Below are 21,050 nucleotides of genomic sequence, written 5' to 3' on the forward strand. Positions count from 1 at the left end.
TTGTGAGCTGTCACCCATGCAGGGGTGGGCATTGGTGATACAGCAGTCTTTGAGTCATTTCTGCTCCTGTAAGTAACCCATATTTCTGTAAGTAATGTCAACGAAAATCATTGGTTCACCAAGTTGGACTTTGGCAATATCCATGCTTTGATCTACTGTGGGTTCTCTAGCTGGAGTGAGTAGATATGTGTTGTGTCTCCCCAGAAAAAGTTTTATCCCATGACATGGGGACCAAATATGAATGCCTCTTTTGAGGGAACACAACTCACTCCAGGATAACATTCTAGTTGTTATCACAAATGACCAATGATGTTAAAGTTCTTCAAGACCAGCTTAGTTCTTACTTCAATAATCATTAGAGAAATTCAGAGGACTGTTGACTACAACTTCTCACATGGAACAGATACAAAGGACAATCAATGAAGTAAAAGGGTCATGGGGAGATATTTGTAAAAGCTTCAGCACAAGCTCTCAAGGGTCCCCATCCAGTGCCTTCTCCATCACTATGTTATGACAGATGAGATATACTATCTGCCTGGAAGACTCCCTAGAATATCAATGCACAGAGCTGTAATTTGTGTCTGGTCACATACATATCCTCTGTTTGGTATGTATCAGAAATCCAGACTCTTAGGAAGAGCAGGTTTGACAGAATAATATTGTTAACACACACCAAGCACCAGGAACCTCCTTATCATGTAGATCACCACAGTGGAGAAAAGTATCCATTAGCCTAGCTACCCATGATGAGGGAGAACCATTCTTTCCTGTAGGCTCTCCTGCAGTATCAGACCCACCATGATAAGTGCTTTCCTACACATCAATGAAAGGAGACAATCAAGTTATTTTTAAAAATGTGTTTCCCCTCCAAAAAAATGATTGCATTATTTGGTTAAGTCATGCATGTATGTAGTGATACTGACATCATAAGCTTTCTCAGGAAATAGAATGTATTAGGAAAGAGGGGACTGATTTAGGCAAACACAAAATGGAAGCAAATCCTCAAAGGTGTTTTTTTGTTTTACCTGTGTTGGTATTAATATTACTAATAAATATTCATTGTTATTAATTTTTTATTTGAAATCTCTTTTTTATAGCTTTCCTCATGTCAAGTCAGAATTGGAAGCTTTCTATCACTGTAATAAAACACCATGACCAAAAGCAACTTAGAGGGAAAAGGGTTTGTTTGATTTACACTTTCCACTAACAGTTCATCATAGAAAAAAGTCAAGGGAGAAACTCATGTCAGGAGCTTGCAGCAGAAACCATGGAAGAATGCTGTCTACTAGCTTTCTCTCCTGGATTTCTCAGCTAACTTTCTTGTACTGATAAAGGCCACATGCCTAAGGATGGTGCCACCCCACAGTGGAATGGGCCTTCCTATATTTACTAGCAATTAAGAAAATTAAGACATGCCCAAAGGTCAATCCGATTGAGGCAATTCCCCAAATGAGAAACCCTCAGGCAGCTCTGGACTGTGTCAAGTTGTCAACTGAAGCCAGATAAAGGACATATAATCTCCTCTAAATGAAATCTTTAATCATAACAATGTGGATTATATGGTCTCAGTGGGAAAATATCGCTCCGATTGGGTAAAAATAGTTCTTATAGAGAAAAAACAATTTCTTCTTTAAATATATGAAGTGTATGTGTGTATATGAAAGTATACATATAGATATATAGATATCTATGACATTAAAATTCCATTGAGGAGGAATTATAAATCTATGGGTATATATTTTTCTATCACATTTTATCCACAAAGACTCAAATCCAGCTGTTACTACTTATTACCTCTGGAATTAAGGGACATATTAGGTAAAATTCTTGATTTGTAAACTTTGTTCTTTCTACCATAGTAATATTTATATAATAATGTAATAAGCATAAATCAATTTTGTTAAACTCAAGGAATCAGCAAAACATGCATCCATTTGTCTTGAAGACATATGCATTAAAGTCAGATACATCACAGAACTTGGGGCTCCAAATCAAATCTATGGATCCATTTGTGGTTAGAAAAATCAATGAAGAGTTTCCTAGTCGAAGGAAAAAATTTAGTAAAAAGAAGAGACAAACCCATGATATATTGTTATGTAGGGAGTTGTATTTCAAGAAAAAGTTTACCAATGAGTTTAAAAGCATTGTTATATTAGTTTATAAATGAGATGAGAGTCTGTCTGATACCCATAAGTACACATGCCCATACACAAATGTACACAGTGTCCACACATTGGGAATCTTGAGAAAATGGCTGATAGGAATAGGAGTTAAGGTTTTAACTGATGATATGGTGGTTAATTTTAAATATCAACCTGACAGAACTTAGAATCACCTAAGACAGTCTCAAGGAGGGCCAAATAGATCTAATTGACCTCTATGGATGTTGGTGGGGCATGGATTTAATATTTTTATTAATATTTTCCTTAAATATTTATTGATTTTTAATCTTTTTTAATTAAGAGATTTTCTATTCATTTTACATACCAACCACAGATTCCCTGTCTTCCCTCCTCCCTCCCCACAGCTTTCTCCCTCAACCCCCACCCCATTCCCACATCCTCCAAGGCAAGGTCTCCCATGGGGAGTCAGCAGAGCTTGGTACATTCAGTTGAGGCAGGTCCAGAGTGGGAGACCAAAGAAAGAGACACCATGATAATTGAAGACACCATGGAAATAGGGAGAAGCAGCGTGCTAAGGAGGTTCCCAGGATGACTCCACCATAGACTACTGGCAATAGTCGAGAGGGTGCCTGAGCTGGCCTACTCTGGTGATTGGATGGCTGAATACCTTGCATTATAGAACCCTCATCCAGTGACTGATGGAAGCAGATGCAGAGATCCACAGCCGCGTCCCAGGCAGAGCTCCAGGAGTCCAATCAATTAGAGAGAGGAGGGATTCTATGAGCAAGAGATATCGAGAACATGATTGGAAAAAGCACAGAAACAACTAGGTTTTAATTTCCTTAATCAATGAGAAAACCTAGCCAGATAGTGGGTAGCACCATTCCCTGATTTGGAATCCTGGACTGTACAAAGGTAGAGACAGCTAGCTGAGCTCAAAGCCTGCATGTGTTTATTCCTCTCTGCTCTTGACCATGGGTGTGACTAACTGCTTCAAGTTCCTGCCTTGACTTCTCTGCAGTAATGGACTAGAACCAGAACTGTAGGCAGAATGAGCCCTTTCACTCTCTGTTGTTTTGGCACTGTGTTTTCCCACAGAAACAAAAAGGAAAGGAGAACAAATAATGATGACACCTGTTTGGTCATATTTTATATTAACAAAATAATTTCCATGAGTGCTCATCATTTTATCATCCGTTAATATGCAAGATCAAACCAAAATTACAAAGCCTAAGGAAGTGGGCAGCAGACAGGCAAATGACCTTAAGTGTTGTCTGTTTACAAGGGTGTTTTTTCTTTCAGTATATCTTTATACATATCCAGATTGAATTTTTTTATCCATCACATGTGAGAACTTAAATTTTCAATGTACAGTAAAAAATCTCACCAAAAAATTATGTTAATAAAAAAAGAAGAAGACAGGAATTTGGGGGGCAGAAGGAGGTAAGGGTTGAGTGTAGGAGGAATTAAGGGGAGGAAAGAGGTATGAATGTGATGAAAGTATGTTGTATGAAACTCTATAAGAATAATAAAAATATTGTATTAAAACAATAAAAAAGAATCTCACCAAAAATAAGTTATGGATTTCATCATTGGAAAGCATATCAGACTAAATAGGACTCCCTACACAATAAATCACTGGTTATCACAAACCTGAGACAGAAGACATTTTCATCCTTCAAATTGAGGGAACATATTGCAATTAAGATAATTATCACAAAGCTTATGAATTCCAGGCCTTGTTCTCAGAGTTTTGTTCAGAAATATCTTTCAGATTTATTTACTCAACAAAAATCACATTGATAAATTCATCATTATTTATAATTAGTAGTTAAATTAAACAACTATTTTGCAAAATATCTTTTAAACCATATTTACACATCTGTGTCTATCTTATTTGTATCATTAAATTTTTAGTACCTCTAAGCAGAGAAATCTGTTTGTCTATAGCACCAGAGTAATTTTGCGTCTTTTTCTTCCCCACATCAAATGACTTTCATATTGAATTTATCTTGCACATTAAACATTGTTCTATCCCTAAACATTAGTTGTGATGTTTTTGTTTGTTTGGTTTTTTGTTTGTTTTTCAAGACAGGGTCTCTGTGTGTAGCTCTGACTGTCCTGGAACTCACTCTGTAGACCAGGCTGACCTTGAACTCATAAGATCTGCTTGACTTTGCCTCTCCAGTGCTGGGATTAAAGGCATGCTCTTGTGTATTTTTATATTTCATACATAAACATTTTGTAGTGCCAGCATCACTAGCCAAAATTATATAAGCAGACCAACAACCTTCATTTAAATAATAATGAAAGCTTTTGACAGAATCTTAGGAAAAATAATCTAGAGTTATATAATTATAACACATCATGACAAATAGGGTTTTTTGTAGCAATGTATGCTTTGGTAGCACTTATTAGAACCTCTCAGGTAAGACTAAAAGAGAGAATTTCCATAGCTTGTTAAATGACGCTGGTATAAAACTATAGAAACATCATACTCAACAGAGGATGAATAAATAAAGACTTAAGATCAGTAGTAAGACACTCTCTCTTTCACAGCTTCTGTTCAACTTTTGAGTAGAAGTCTCAGCCAATGCAACAAGGCAAGAAGAATACATAATAGTCAGAGACCAGAAGGAGAAAAATAACTCTCCAGATAAATGCCTGTATCAGATTACCTCCTCTGAAGGGAATTTTCATTTCCAATGAAAATTTCATGACAAAACGGCTTATAGTCTTCAATTTTAGGAAGTAAGGTAAAAATAAAGCATGAAAATTCTATCAAAACTACATAAAAAGTGCTGCTGCAACTACTATGTGAAGTCAATGAGGTAAGAGAATATAAGGTGGATGTACACAGATACATATGCATACACACACACATACACACACACACACACACACACATACACACACACACACACACACACACGGTGGGGAGATTGGAAATTAAAAGAATAATATAGTTCCCAGGAGACTTCTGCCAAGCAGCCAAGCAGGCCCAGCCACACAAGCCAGAACAGCTGAGTGGCTTGCCTAGCAATGAAACTATAACCCTCCCAGGATTCTGCCCCTGCCCCCTTCCACCCTTCCCCAGGCCAACACCATCCCAGATCATCCCTGGTCCTGCTACCACTGGGCCCCCACCCCAAATCCCAGTGAATTTATGCTACTGAGGCACAGAACACACCAGCCAGAAAGGGTGAGTAACCAGCTTACCAGCAGAACTGAACCCACATGGATTCTGCCCCTGGTCACCATGGTCAATTCCTCAATCTCACATTGCCCCAGCTAGTCCCTAGCCCTTCAGATGGGCCTCCTGTCCAACACCAGAAGACTTCCACCAAGCCGCCTCTGGCTATACAAGCCATACAAGACAGAACAGGTGAGTGACCTGTCTACCAGAGGAATTGTAACCCTCCCTGGATCCACATCCCCCAACCTTTCACCAGGCCAACACTATCCCATGTTGTCACTGATGCTGCTGGGCCCTTTCCCCCAACCTCAGTGGACTTCTACCACTGTGGCACAGACCACACCAGCCACAACCACCCTCACCAGTTGACAAGAGGCCTTTCTTCAGAACTCAAGCAGACTCCACAGACTCAGACACATGCCACATCAGTTGCGAGAAGAGAGCCATAGGCACTCCATACCATTCGAAAGAACATCCCCAGCAGCTCTATCAGAGGCCAGTCTGATCCTAGGTATCCCAGAAGAAGACTCAGACTTTACTTCAGGTGAGGCAGGATCTAGACACCCAAGAAGGCTTTGTCTTTACCAGAAGCCATCCCAAATCAAGTGACCCAAGGCACCCAAAACCCCAGCAGAGATAACATACTGTACCTGAATATTTATCATTCAATAGAACCCTTCCTTGGCCACTTAGGCCAGAAAACCAGAGAAGAAACAGAAACCAAGGAACAAAACACCCATCCATCAAAGATAATCACAGGAATCAATATCTAGACTTATAATCACCCCAATCCAGATACCTAAACACCAGTTTAAGAACACAATCAATAACAAAAAGGTCAATATATCACCACCAGAAGCCACCTGTGCAATGTCAGCAAGACCTGAACATTCCAACACAGCTGAAGTGCAAGGAAATGACCTTAAAAATAACTTCATGAAGATTATAGAGGTTCTTAAAGAAGATGATGGAAAAGTGGAAAAATTCCTTAAAGAAATGAAAGAAAGGACCACCCAAAAAATGGAGGAAATCAGTAAATCTCTTAAAGAATGTAAAAAACAACAAAAATCCACAAAAGCAAACAGTTGACAGAAACAAATGAAATTGTTCAAGACTTGAAAATAGAAACAGAACCAATTTAAAAAAAACACAAACTGAGGGATATCTGGAAATGGAAAATCTGGGTAAGCAAACAGGAATTACAGATGCAAGCATCACCAACAGAATACAAGAAATGGAAAAGAGAACCTTAGGCATTGAAGATACAATAGAAGAAATAGATTAATTGGTCGAAGAGAATGTTAAATAAAAAAAATTCCTAGCACAAAACATCTGGGAAATTTGGGACATCAAGAAAAGACTAAACCTAAAAATAGTAGAGATAGATGAAAGACAAGAATCTCTGCTCAAAGGCACAGGAAATATATTCAATAAAATCATAGAAAGTTTTTCCAACCTAAACAAGGATATACATATAAAGGTACAAGAAGCTTCCAGAACATCAAATAGATTGGACCAGGAAAAAAAGTCCCAGAGCCATATAATTATCCAAACACTAAGCATACAGAATCAAGAAATACCATTAAAAGCTGCAAAGGGAAAAGGCAAAGTAACATATAAAGGCAGACCTGTAGGGAAAAGGAGCTGACTAAAGAAACCCACCCTGACCCTGGAGCCAGAATTAGGGAACAATGACTCAGATAAGGCCAATGAGAGAGACACAGTTTAGCTCAGATCAGAGCCCTCTCTGCCCCTGTCTAACTGACTTGTGAAACCAACCAATCACAGAACAGTACAGCAGACTCTTGGCCCTAAGGCTCAGGACCAGGGAAGGAAATAGAGCCTGTGTTTGGGACCTGAGCCAGAGAAATGAACCAAGGAAACATGCCCTGGCTCTGAAACTAGTACCAAAGAAACACTCTTGGCCCCTAGAATCAGAGTCAATGAATGAAATGTGCCTTGGCCTTAGAGGTAGTGTCAAAAAGCTAAGGCCAGTGAGAGAAACACAGTTTAGCTCAGATCAGAGCCATCTCTGTCCCTGTCCAACTGACTTGTGAAACCAACCAATCACAGAGCAGAACAGTAGAATCCTGGCCCTAGGGCCCAGGACCAGGAAAAGAAACACAGCCTGTGTTTTGGACCTGAGCCAGAGAAATGAACACTTTATCCCCAAACCCAGAACCAAGGAAGTATGCCCTGACTATGAAACTAGTACCAAAATAACACTCTTGACCCCTAGAATCAGAGTCAGTGAAAGAAATGTGCCCTGGCCTTAGAGGTAGAGTCAAAAAGCCAAGAAAGGCCAGTGAAAGAAACACAGTTTGGCCCTGAAATCAGGACCATCTCTGCCCTTTGCCCACAAAACTGGCCAATCCCTAGGCAGAAAAAAACTATCCAATCACAGTTGACTCTGCCCCCTGGATATCGTATATAAACCACCCTGCACAGTCAGTTGTAAGCTGTTTTCTCCACTGCTGGTAGGGGCAGCTACTCTCCTGGACTCCTCCATCCCAAATAAATCTCTTTCTCAAAAGAGTTTTGGGTGAAGACCTTCATTCACTGGTGTACAGAAGAACCTTGCTGGGACATCCCATAGTGGATTGAGCAAGGGGGAGCTGAACAGAAGAACCTTGCTAAGGCATCCCATAGTGGATTGAGCAAGGGGAGCTGAACTGAAGAACCTTACTAAGATGTCCCATAGTGGACTGAGCAAGAGAGAGCTGGTAACACTGAGCCAGAGATTGCGGGTCTCCAGGAGAGGAGCAGGATTGCTGTGTCCTGCAGGGAGACCACCCCCCCCCATCACACCAGGTAAATCCTGACTTTCCCAAAGAGTCAGGATACCCTTCCCTGCTGAAGCAGTTCCAGGCCTGTGTAGCATGAATCTTAACTGGTCTTATCAATAAAATCAAACCTGAGGCCAGTTATTGGAGTGAACACTGGAAGATCAGAGAGACAGAACAAGCCACAGCTAACCTCACCTGGCCAACTTCTCAGCTGGTCTTGTTTCCTCAGACTGGAAGCTTCTGTGTCCTCATCCCAATGGCTCTCAGCTGAACTATGCTGCTCAAAACCTAAAAGCTTAACCAGCCAAATGCTTCTAGTTTCTGGTCCTCACGCCTTACATACCTTTTTGCTTTCTACCACCACTCCCTGGGATTAAAGGTTCGCTTTCTGAGATTAAAGGCTTGAGTCAACATGCTTGGCTGTATCCTTGAACACATGGATTTCTGCCTCTGGAATGCTAGGATTAAAGGCATGTGCTACCACTGCCTATCCTAAGTATCTAGTGGCTATTCTGTTCTCTGACCCCAGATAAGTTTATTAGGGTACACAATATTTTGGGGAACACAATACCACCACAGGCCTGATTCTCCCAAGAAGTCAGAAAAATTTCCCTTCCAGGGTTGGGCTGTTTCTTTACAGTCCCAGCCGTCAGAGCTGTGCTACACAGCTCCAGGTGTTTGGGACACCTTCAGGGCAGAGCTGTTGTTCTGAGCAGCTCGAGGTGTCTGGGATACCTCACCCTCCAGGGCTGAACTATCTCCTTGCAGTTTCAGCCATCACAGCTGTGCTACACAGCTCATGATGTTGCCTGACTCCCCAGGTAGTCAGGACACAAAACCCACAGAGTTGCACATTTTGCAACCAATTTACCTACATTTTTGGTGTAATTTACTAACAAGGCCTATCAGAACTACACTTGACTTCTCAGTGGAGATTCTCAAAGCCAGAAGAGCCTGAACAGACCTCTTGGAAACTCTAAGAGACCATGGATTCCAGCCCAGACTACTATACTCAGCAAAATTTTCAGGCACCATAAATAGAGAAAATAAGATATTTCATGACAAAGTCAAATTTAATTAATATCTATCCACAAACCCAGCTCTATAGAAGATACCATAAGAAAAACTCCAACCCAAAGAAATTAGCTACACCCACAGAAGCAAAGTAATAAATAACCCCACACCAGAGGGAAACACACACACACACACACACACACACACACACACACACACACACGCACACGCACACGCACACGCACACGCACACATACATACACAGAGAGACCAACAAGAAAAATAACAGAAATTAACAATCACCTGTCATTAATATCTCTCAATATCAATGGACTCAATTAACCAGTAAAAAGAAACAGGCTAACAGAATGGATATAAAAACAGCATCTATCCATATGCTGCATAGAAGAAACACACCTCAACATCAAAGATAGACATTACTTCAGAGTAAAGGGTTGAAAAAGGATTTTCCAATCAAGTGGACCAAAGAAGCAAGTTGGTGTAGCTAAGCTGATATCTAACAAAATAGACTTCAAACCAAATTAATCAAAAGAGAGGGAGAAGAACATTTCATATTCACCAAAGGAAAAATCCGCCAAGATGATGTCTCAATTCTGAACATCTATGCCCCAAATACAAGAGCACCCACATTTGCACTAAAGCAAAAATCACATATCAAACCCCCACACACATTAATTGTGGGAGACTTCAACACCCCACTCTTATCAATGGGCAAGTCTGCCAGACAGAAACTTAACAGAGAAACAAGTACGTGTTATGACTCAAATGAACCGAACAGATATCTACAGAACGTTTCACCCAAACATCCAAGAATATACTTCTTCTAACTACCTCAAAAAACCTACTCCAAAATTGGCCACACACTTGGTCACAAAGCCAGTCTTAACAAATACAAAAATTTAGATTAACCCCCTGTATCTTATCAGATCACCATGGATTAAAGTTGGAGTTCAACAATAACACAAACTACAGAAAGCCTGCAAACTCACGGAAACTGAACAACTCTCAACTGATTAACCACTGGGTCAAGGAAGAAATAAAGAAAGAAATTAAAGATTTACTAGAATTCAATGAAAATGAATGTACAACATACCCAAATTCATGGGACACAATGAAAGCAATGCTAAGAGGAAAGTTCATAGCACAAAGTGCCTTCATAAAGAATTTGAAGAAACTTCATACAACTTAATAGAACACCTGAAAGCTCTAGAACAAAAAGAAGCAAACACAACCAAAAGTAGATGGCAAGATATAAGCAAACTCAGGGCTGAAATCAATAAAATAGAAACAAAGAGAACAATACAAAGAATCAATGAAACAAAGAGATGGTTCTTTGAGAAAATCAACAAGATAGACAAACCTTTATCCAAACTAACTAAAAGGCAGAGAGAAAAATATCCAAATTATCAAAATCAGAAAAGAAAGGGGGGCATAACAACAGACACTGAGGAAATCCAGACAGGAATCCTGTACTTCACAAAACTGGAAAAATATATTAAAAAAAAATGGGCAAATTTCTTGATAGATACCACATACCAAATTTAAAACAAGATCAGATAAACAATTTAAACAGACCTATAACCACTGAGAAAATAGAAGCAGTCATTAAAAATCTCCCAATCAAAAAAAGCCCAGGGCCAGATGGTTTCAGCACAGAATTCTACCAGAATTTCAAAGAAGAGCTAATACTAGTACTCTTCAAATTATTCCACAAATAGAAACAGAAGGAACATTGCCAAATTCTTTTATGAAATCACAGTTATCCTGATAGCCAAACCACACAAAGACTCAAGAAAAAAAGAGAATTACAAACCAATTTAACTCATGAACATTGATGAAAAATACTAACTAAAATACTGGCAAACTGAATCCAAGAACACATACAAAAGATCATCTACTGTGATCAAGTAGGCTTCATCCCTGATATGCAGGGAGGGTTCAACATACAAAAATCTTATCAATGTACTCCACCATATAAACAAACTGAAAGAAAAAAAAAACATGAGCACCTAATAATGCTGAAAAAGCCTTTGACAAAATCTAACACCTCTTCATGAGAAAAATCTTGGAGGAATTAGGGATACAAGGAACATACCTAAATATAACAAAAGCAATATACAACAAGCTGACAGTCAACATCAAATTAAATGGAGAGATACTCAAAACAATTTCACTGAAATTAGGAACAAAAAAAAGCTGTCCACTCTCTCCATATCTATTTAATATTGTACCTGAAGTTCTAGCTACAACAATAAGACAACAAATGGAGATCAAGGAGATACAAATTGGACAGAAGTCAAACTTTCAATATTTGCAGGTAGTGGCATGATAATATGTATAAGCAACCCCAAAAATTCTACCAGGGAAATCCTACAGCTGATAAACACCTTTGACAAAGTAGCTGGATACAAGATTAACAACAAAAACTGTACCTGAAAGTTTTCCTGTGTCCACCCAGCTCCTGCATCGTTGCAGTCCCATGGCTGCTCAGACCCAAATGAATACATGCAAGCTTATATTAATTATGACTGCATGGCCTATTGGCTCAGGATTGTCACTAGCTAGATCTTACATCTTAAATTAACCTATTTCTATAAATCTATCCTTTGCCATGTGGCTCGTGGTTTACTGGTACTATTACATCTTGCTTCTCACAGCAGTGGCTGGCAGCATCCTCCTCTGTTCTGCCTTTCTCCTTCCTTCTCTCTAGTTAGAATGTCCCACCCAACCCTATTCTGCCTCACCATTGGCCAAACAGCTTCATTTATCAACCAATCAGAGCAACACATTTTCACAGCATTCAAAAAAGACATTCCCCCATCACTTCCCCTTTTCTTTCTAAACAAAAGGAAGGTCTTAACTTTAACCTAGTAAAATTACATATATCAAGCAAGAATTACAGTTACAATATCTAGTCTATTTGTATTTTGTAAAATTAAAGAAAATATTTTATCTATCCTATATTTTTGAGTCTAAAATATCATACCTAATTTATCTTTTTATCATAACCAAGGAAAACCATAATTATAATTATCTAGCCTTCAACTACATCAAAGACCTCAGAAGGATATAATATTACCTAAGTAAACAAAGAGCATTGTAAGCAACTTCTAAAAATCTACAATGACAGAGACAGCTGGTTGCCTGGACAGTCACCAAAAGTTCTTCTACAATGGTGTGCAGTGGAACAATATCTGAAACAGTTATTCTTAAAAGAGTAACTAGGCTGATAGAGTCTAACCTCTCAATGTTAGACTGGAATTTAATAAAAGAGATGAAGCCACCCATAAGCTGAGAAGAATGGACAGCCAAATGCCATAAACACCAACACTTTCCAGAATTTAAAATCCTGAATCATGAGAGGACACTGGTGGAATTCAGGTTTATCTGGTACATGGAATACTCACACCAAATGTAAGTTGAGCTGTAGGCCTTGTGTACATCCTACTTCAAAAATATGCTAAGATACGCTAAGCCTATAGGCTAAAAATGATGCCCCAACATTGTGGAGAATCCTTGGGTGACTGTCCAGTCAGCTGGCTGTTTCTGTCAACTTACATTTTTTTGGAAGTCACTTGTTTGCATTTCCTGTTTTACTAGGTAATATTATTTCCTTCTTGGGTCTCTGAGGGCATTGAAGATTAGATCATTATAGTTATAGTTTTCCTTGTTAAGAATTTCAGAAAAGAAACTCACTAAAGAAGTGTAAAGTGTATAAATTTGAAAGACATTGTAAGATAGTTCTCTGTTAGTAACATAAGTTAGGATAGAAAGTGATTCAGGTACATTTTTGACTTACTAAAATGGGATAGATAATGGAATATATTCTCTGAGTTTGTCAAATGAAAATGGACTAGACATTGTTGATGTATTTATTGCTTATATATATTGTATATAGTTATTGTACTATTTGTATATAGTTTTTCTTATATTAGTTATAACATTTTTATTATTTTTTATTTTTATTAGAAAAAAGGGGAAATGTGGTGATATTTTATTTGTGTTGAAATGTGGTGATATTTTATTTGTATGTTAATAAATAAAGTTTGCCTGGAGATCGAGGTCATAGCCAGCCATAAACAAAAGTTAGGCAGCTGTGGCACATGCCCTTAATCCAATCACATGGTATGCAGAATCTCTGTGCATTCAAGGACACAGCCAAGCATGGTGATACATGCCTTTAATCCCAGTACCAACCATAGAGACCTGAAGGTCTGTACAGACAGGCAATGACAAGGAAGTGAGGTAACTGGGCTAAGAGCCAATGAGAAGGCAGAACAGCAAGGCAATAAAGGCGCAGGTTAGACAGGAAGAAGCTGGTTCTCTTGGGAAGCTATGGTGATGTGGTGAGCTAAGGTTCATTCGTTAGTGGCTATCACTATTTCTCTGATCTCTACAGCTTTCACCCCTGTATTTGGCACTGTGTTTCTTATTTAATAAGACTGTTTAGAAATTCATCTACAAAAAATCAGTAGCCCTCTTATATACAATCAATAAATGGGCTGGGAAAGAAATCAGGGAAACAGCATCCTTCAAAATAACCACAAATAATATAAAATATTGTGGGGTACTTCTAACCAAACAAGTGAAAGACCTGTATAACAATAACTTCAAGTCTTTTGTTGTTGTTTTTGTTGTTTTTTGTTTTTTTCGAGGCAAGGTTTCTCTGTGTAGCTTTGCGCCTTTCCTGGAACTCACTCTGCAGCCCAGGCTGACCTCGAACTCACAGAGATCCGCCTGGCTCTGCCGCCCGAGTGCTGGGATTAAAAACGTGCGCCACCACCACCCGGCTAACTGCAAGTCTTTGAAGAAAGAAATTGGAGAAGACTGATGAATCTCTTATGATCATGAATCAGTAGGATTAGCATAATTAAAATGGCCATTTTACCGAAAGCAATCTACACATTCAACACAATCTCCATCAAATTTCCAACACAATTCTTTACAGACCTTAGTAGAACAATACTTGACTTCATATGGAAAAAACAAAACAAAACAGGATAGCTAAAACAATATTAAACAACAAAAGAACTCCCAGAGGTATCACCATCTCTGATCTCAAGTTCTACTACAGAGCCATGGTAATAAAAAGCAACATGGTATTGGTATGAAAACAGACACACTGATCAATGGAATTGAATCAAAGACCCTGACATAAACCCACACACCTATGGACACTTGATTTTTGACAAAGAAGCCAAAACTATACAATGAAGAAAGAAAATATCTTTAACAATGGTGCAAGCATAACTGGATGTTGGCATATATAAGAATGCAAATAGATCCATATCTATCACCCTGCACAAAATTCAAGGCCAAGTGGATCAAAGACCACAATATAAATCCAGTTACACTGAACCTGATAGAATAAAAAGCGGGGAATAGCCTTAAATGCATTGGCACAGGATACAACTTCCTGAACAGAATACCAGTAACATGACACTAAAATCGACAATTAATAAATGGGACCTAACGATACTAAAATGCTTCTGTAAAGCAAAGGACACTGTCAATCAGACAAACAGCAACCTACAGAATGAGAAAAGATCTTCACCAACCCTACATCTGACAGAGGGCTGATCTCCTAAATATATAAAGAACTCAAGAAACTAGATATCAAAAACCCAAATAATCCCATTTAAAAAATGGAGTACAGACCTAAACAGAAAATTCTCTACAGAAGACTCTCAAATGGCAGAGAAACACTTAAATAAATATTCATCATCCTTAGCCATCAGGGAAACACAAATCAAAACAACTCTGAGATTCCATCTTATAAATGAATAAGATCAAAAGCACAAATGACAACTTATGCTGGAGAGGATGTGGAGCAAGGGAAACACTCCTCCACTACTGATAGGAAACTTATACAGCCACTGTGGAAATTAATATGGTGGTTTCTCAAAAAATTGGGACTTAGTCTACCTCAAGACCCAGTGACACCACTTCGGCATATACCCAAAGCATGCTCAATCATACACCAAGGACACTCAACTATATTCATTGCAGCTTTATTTGTAATAGCTCAAACATGGAAATAACCTAAGTGTTCCTGAACCAAAGAATGGAGAAAGAAAATGTGGTACATTTGCACAATGGAGTATTACTCAGCTGTTAAAAAAATGACATCAGGAAATTTGAAGGCAAATGGATGGAACTAGAAAAAATCATCCTGAGTAAGCTAACTCAGACCCAGAAAGACAAACATGGTAGGTACTCACTCATAATTGGATATTAACTGTAAAGTAAAGGATAACCATGCTACAATTTGTTGTAGGAATTTGTTTCACCAATGTCCTTGGGGTATTTGGCCTGAGAGAGGCATGGTTTTCTCTGGGTACATGACTGCTTCAAACTAAGGAGAGAACATGTGCTTGCTCTATCTTGTGGTAGTTGGAGAACAGACTACTGGTTCCATTAACCCCCAGGCAAAATAGAGGACCACGATGGCTGTTTACTTTGTTCTGTATCTGTGAGTGTATTTTCTACTCACTTTATATCTTATTAAATCCTTGATAGCCTTTTAACTGACTCTTGTGGATTTGCTAATAAAAATTCACAGACCCAAAGAGGCTAGGTAATAAGGAGGGCCCAAGGAGAGGCACATACATCTCCCTGGGAAAAGGAAATAGAGAAGATTTCCTTTGTGGATTGGGGGTGAACGGTCATGGAAACTTGAAGGATTAGGTTGGAGATGGGTAGAGGTGAGAGTGCTGAGAGAGATGAAAGGAAACTGGGGCTTTATGGGAATGGGTAGAAGCCTGATATAAGGGAAACTTCCATGAGACTACAAGAATGGGCCCAGCTAAGACACACACACACACACACACACACACACACACACACACACAAATACACACGTATCTCTACACATGAAAACACACACAAATTATTTAATAAATTGATATAATACACGTATTTTGAAGAGCAGAAAAAATGTAAATAAAGATGAAAATAAACTGAGGGATAAGAGATACAATGTCCTTGCAAATATGAAAGCTTGATATTCATTAAGACCTCGAGTCTCTTTAAATTATTCTTCATATTGGAGATAATCCCATGCAAAGATCCTGAAGACGTTTTGACAGATATTGATAATCTAATGCCAAAATGTGTATGAGCATTTGAAAGACCTGGCAGGGGCAAATATTGAATCACAGGACCTAGTTTGAAAACTTACAAGGCTATACTAATCAAAATGGTGTGGGATTAGTAGGAAAGTTAGAGAGTGGACACAGAAAAGAATGTGGTTTCTGGAAATAGTGTGGTGTGATAATGAGAAATGTCTTATAGTAAAGTTATGGAAAGTTCAGTGAGAAAAGATTTTTCTCAACAATTTCAGTTGGAATAATTACATAGCTGAATTAGTTGTCTCTAAGAATGAGCCTCCAGATAGGTTACTCAGTTCAAAGTGGTCAGCCCTAAACACATATAGAAGTAAGCCATGCTAAATGGACTCAGGATCTGTATATATATAATATATGTGTAATATGTACAGTATATGTATGTAATATATTATATATATGGATATTGAGAAGGAGGTCATGAACTTGATAGGGAGTAGAGTCAGGACATGGGATGGAATTGGAGGGAAAAAGAGGGGTGTATAAATGATGCAAATTAAGTACTTGTATAAAATTTTTAAATTTTTTGATTTAAAATATTAAAACTTAATTTGTCCTTCATTTGTTATTTCACAACTTAAACCAAATTTGGTACACTCACGCTATCATAGTATCATCACTAGCACAATGATTTCTATATTGATCAACAGTAGGCACATATCAGATAGAAATTTGGTATTTCAGATATGAATAGCTCATCAAAAATTTAAAATCTCATCTTCAGTGAAACAGTAAAAATTTTATAATTGGACTTGGATCAAGAATAAATTAATAATCCTGAGAACTACAATTCAATAACCAGGCAAGCAACTCACATTCACAATGTGTAAAATGTTTGAATATGTAATTCACAAAACAAGATTTATGAATGCTAATAAACTCAAGAAAAATGAAGAATGTTTTAATCATCAGCAAAATACATATTAATGTGCTAAACTTTCTCCCAGATTGCTGAAATATAGGTCTTCTAATATTAAGTGTTCATCACCATGTTGAACAACTAGAAATCTTATGCATTTCTCATGAGGATAAGAATTTAGGGAAACTGTGTGGAAAGACTTTGGCAGTTCTCTATGCATATGTTGACAATATATGTGAGCATATGTCACAGTGGTTTATCTCTAGGAAATTATCCTAGAAATGTGAAAACATTTCTATATGTAAATATTTCTACACAATTGTTCATAGAGGCTTTATTCCCAACAAATCAAAATTGAAAACACTTCAATATTCGTCACTTAGAAAACTGATAAACAAAATAACATATTAAAGCAACAGAACTCGACTTAGTGCCTGGTGAATGGCTTAGGAGATAAAGGCACCTGCCAGCAACCTGACAACCTGAGTTCTTTCCCCAGGCCATACGGAAGAAGGAGAGAAGCAACTCTTGAAGGTTGTTCTCTGACCTCCACACATGACACACACACTCACACACAGAATTTTTAATGTATTTATTTTTAAAAGGAATACTACTTAACACTAAAAATAATGAGTGACTTGTAAAGGGCATAAAGCAACACTTTTGGGTGATAGAAATTTACTATATTTTGACTGTGATCACAGTCTATTGGTGTATTGTTTGCCAAATTCACCTACATGTACAATGAACACTGTATTCACATGCGCACCTATGTGTATACACACATGCAAACACACACACACACACACACACACACACACACACACACACACACATACAAAGTAAAAGCATAAACTTTGATGATACTTCAACACCAAGTAGGACAGCTTGATCAAGTTTTGTTACATTAAAAATTTATTCACATACATATGTGTTTTGTTGTGTTCTTTCTCTTGTTTAATAATAAAATTCACGCATGAAAAAATATCATTTGTAACCTGTGAAGGAACAATGTTATTACTGCATTTGAAGTTGTACCTGGTGGATCTCAGGTCAAGTTAATTGGCATTGGGGGGAAGCTTCCTTTCTTTTCCTCAATTATGCCAAGTTATTTCACGCTTCGGCTCCTTCCTCTCATGTTGCTTTCTGGGCCTGAAATTCTGTTCCCTTGTCTCTGCTCCATTGACTCCTACTCATTCCTCCAGGCCCTATTTAAAAATTGCTTCAGAACCAGCATTCTGTTTCAATGAAGTGTTCTTTATTAAGCTTATTTACCACACCACAGTTTATCCCTTCAGCACATTGGAAACATTTGGCTCCTTCTGTGTCAAAAATGACAACTTTTGCTCCTTAAGTGACCTTCCTTTATTCTAAGTTCAATGACCTCTTTCCTTCTGGTACATAACAATGCTACCGGTTATTACAATTATTTCAGACTTATGGCTCCAAGGTATATGAAAGGCAGAATCAAAATTTTTGTACAGTCACAGAGAACTTTCAATCCTTCATATATACACTTTGAAATGGCTTTATAATGCAGCTTAAGCTGAAAATATGACTGAAAATTTGAAAGATAAAGACCTCGTTTCTGTACAATTTTTTTATTCCTAGCTCCTGAAGAGGCACTAGAAATAATATATCCCAATAACATTAGTCACAAACTCTCAAGCAATCATTTAAAGAGTGGTCTTTCTTGAAGTTTGCTAAGAAAATCAGTCATTATCTTGAAAAATAGCAAAACTCAAGGGTCTGCCCCATCTTATGTATATGAAGTAATACTAAGCAATTAAATACTAGAAAGTGAAAATGTCCTCCTTATAAACCACTCCCCACATCATGGGCTGGGGGTATAGCCCAGTTATTCAAGTGGTTGTGTAGCATATATGAGAACTTGATTTGACCCTCAGGACCACATGAAACTCGACATAGTGGCTCATGCCTGTAATCACAGAGAGGAAGAGGCAGCAGGATCGTATATTCAAGGTCTGAGGCAGCCTGAACTATATGAGACCCTGTCATAAAGAAACAAAACCAATAATAAAACATCTAACAGAATTAAAATGCCACCATTTCTCAAAAGATTATTTAATAAATGTAATCAATGACCTTTAATGTCTTCAGACAGAACCAATATTTAGAACACGAGGAAAATATAATGTGTCAATTGATGAAAAAAGTACAACCACCACCCAGTATCGAGCATTAAACAGGAGGCAGGAGGAGAACCACACCATGAGTCCCCATGTGGGGAAACCCACGCTCTAGAAAATCAGGGAACCTACAGGACAGGTGCCCCTGGATCTCCTTAGATGAAGAACAAGGAAAATAGGAAGGAGGTAGACACTGTTGCTTAAAGTACGTGTGACTTATGACAAATGGACAAGAATAACTGTAAAAGTCTTGAGCAGATCAGTCTTCCAAGAAGCATTACAGAGTCCTTTGTGATGATATGGAAGGAGACCAGACAATGAGGGGGACTAGGCAATAACTTTGAACTAGAATAGAAAAATTAAGAGGTCAGGAAAACTGTATAGGTAAATGGAAAATGCAGTATAGATGTATTTTTATCAAAGCTAATTTTCCTTATATTTAACTCATATTTAAAATACAACTACCTGTATTTTAAAATCTGTGTTTTTGGGTATAGAATACACACATGTGTGTGTGTGTGTGTGTGTGTGTGTGTGTGTGTGTGTGTGTGTGTATGATTTGTATAACCCCAGCAATTTTTTTGAAAGGGGCTTAGATCTATATGACAAAAAAGTTGTGTAATGTCAAAATTAAGTTGGGGTTAATCTTAGATTTTTTAAAATGAAAATAGATATTTTCTATTTAACACAAAAAAGACATTAAGAGATCAAGATCAAATAAGACATACCTTGAATAAGTAGGAACAGGTAAGGTGTGTCTCCAACTGTATCAGCAAGTATGTTGAATGCAAATGGAATAAGCACTACAGTGAAAGCCAGAAATCAACACAATGGATTCTAAAAATACATGCCAACTACAATACTGGTAAAAGACATGCTTTGTATCCAAGACAAAAATGAAGGATGGAAAGTCTATATGTACCATGAAAACAATACTAAGAGAACTGAAATGCATATATTAGTATCAGACAGCACAGACTTCAAACCAAAAAATATTATTTGGTACAAAGAATAATATATTACAGTTACAAAACAGTTAATCTATTAAGGAGATATAACAATTATAAATGTGTATCCACTGAGTAAAGTCTGTTATGCATAATGAGGAAATGCACATTTAGAAGAGACACTTCAATCGTGTTGAAAACCAACACTTCTTTTTGAATAATGAATAGAAATTTAAGTAGAATGATAATTGCAAGAGAAGACATGGAATACCTTCCAAGGAACTGGTGGTTAGGAAGGTCCCAGATGTCCCCCAAATAATACAAGCTACTTCAATTTCCCTTGGCCATTCATCACAAGTAGCTGGTAAGTCTCTATTTCTGACGATGTCACACACTTCGGCTGCTAGGCATGGACATCAATCTCAAACCAACCTGGAGTCTTCCTCCCTGGCTGTCCGTACCAGAAGGTGCTATGGAAGCTGCTTAGAAGAAAACACATTAGGGATTTTACTGAGCACTGGACCCTGCATGCTACAATACCTACCTGCAAGGTAAAATGTTCTTATTGATGCAATAGTGATACAACTATTGTGATGTAACTGACTACTTTCTGATTGAACTTGAGGTCTGCTTCACAGAAGAGGACTTAATGCTTGGTACTGTAGTCCAGGCCTGAAGTCTGTGGCTGGGAGATCATAGGCCATATCACAGAACCCACTATTGTTATTTTGCTAAATGATCATGTTTTCAAATTGCATTCTAAATAATTGTACTTATACCCATAGACCTCAGATGATCTCAACCTTTTTCAGAGCATGCAAGAGTATGAA

At 37.9% G+C, this 21,050-nt stretch overlaps 1 long non-coding RNA gene across 3 annotated transcripts in view; it reads right to left on the reverse strand.

The window, feature by feature from the left end:
- LOC131910662 (uncharacterized) overlaps nucleotides 1-20,748 on the reverse strand; it is a 39,421-nt gene extending 18,673 nt beyond the window's left edge. For 2 of the 3 annotated variants that reach the window (XR_009379194.1, XR_009379193.1), the window contains exon 1: nucleotides 20,492-20,745. This is a non-coding gene — a long non-coding RNA (uncharacterized LOC131910662). Of the gene's footprint in view, nucleotides 1-20,491 lie in introns of all 3 variants that reach the window. The other variant, XR_009379195.1, reaches the window with a different exon arrangement.
- Nucleotides 20,749-21,050: the final 302 nt, after the last annotated feature.

This window comes from Peromyscus eremicus, chromosome 5 (genome assembly GCF_949786415.1).
Source record: "Peromyscus eremicus chromosome 5, PerEre_H2_v1, whole genome shotgun sequence".
Taxonomy (NCBI): domain Eukaryota; kingdom Metazoa; phylum Chordata; class Mammalia; order Rodentia; family Cricetidae; genus Peromyscus; species Peromyscus eremicus.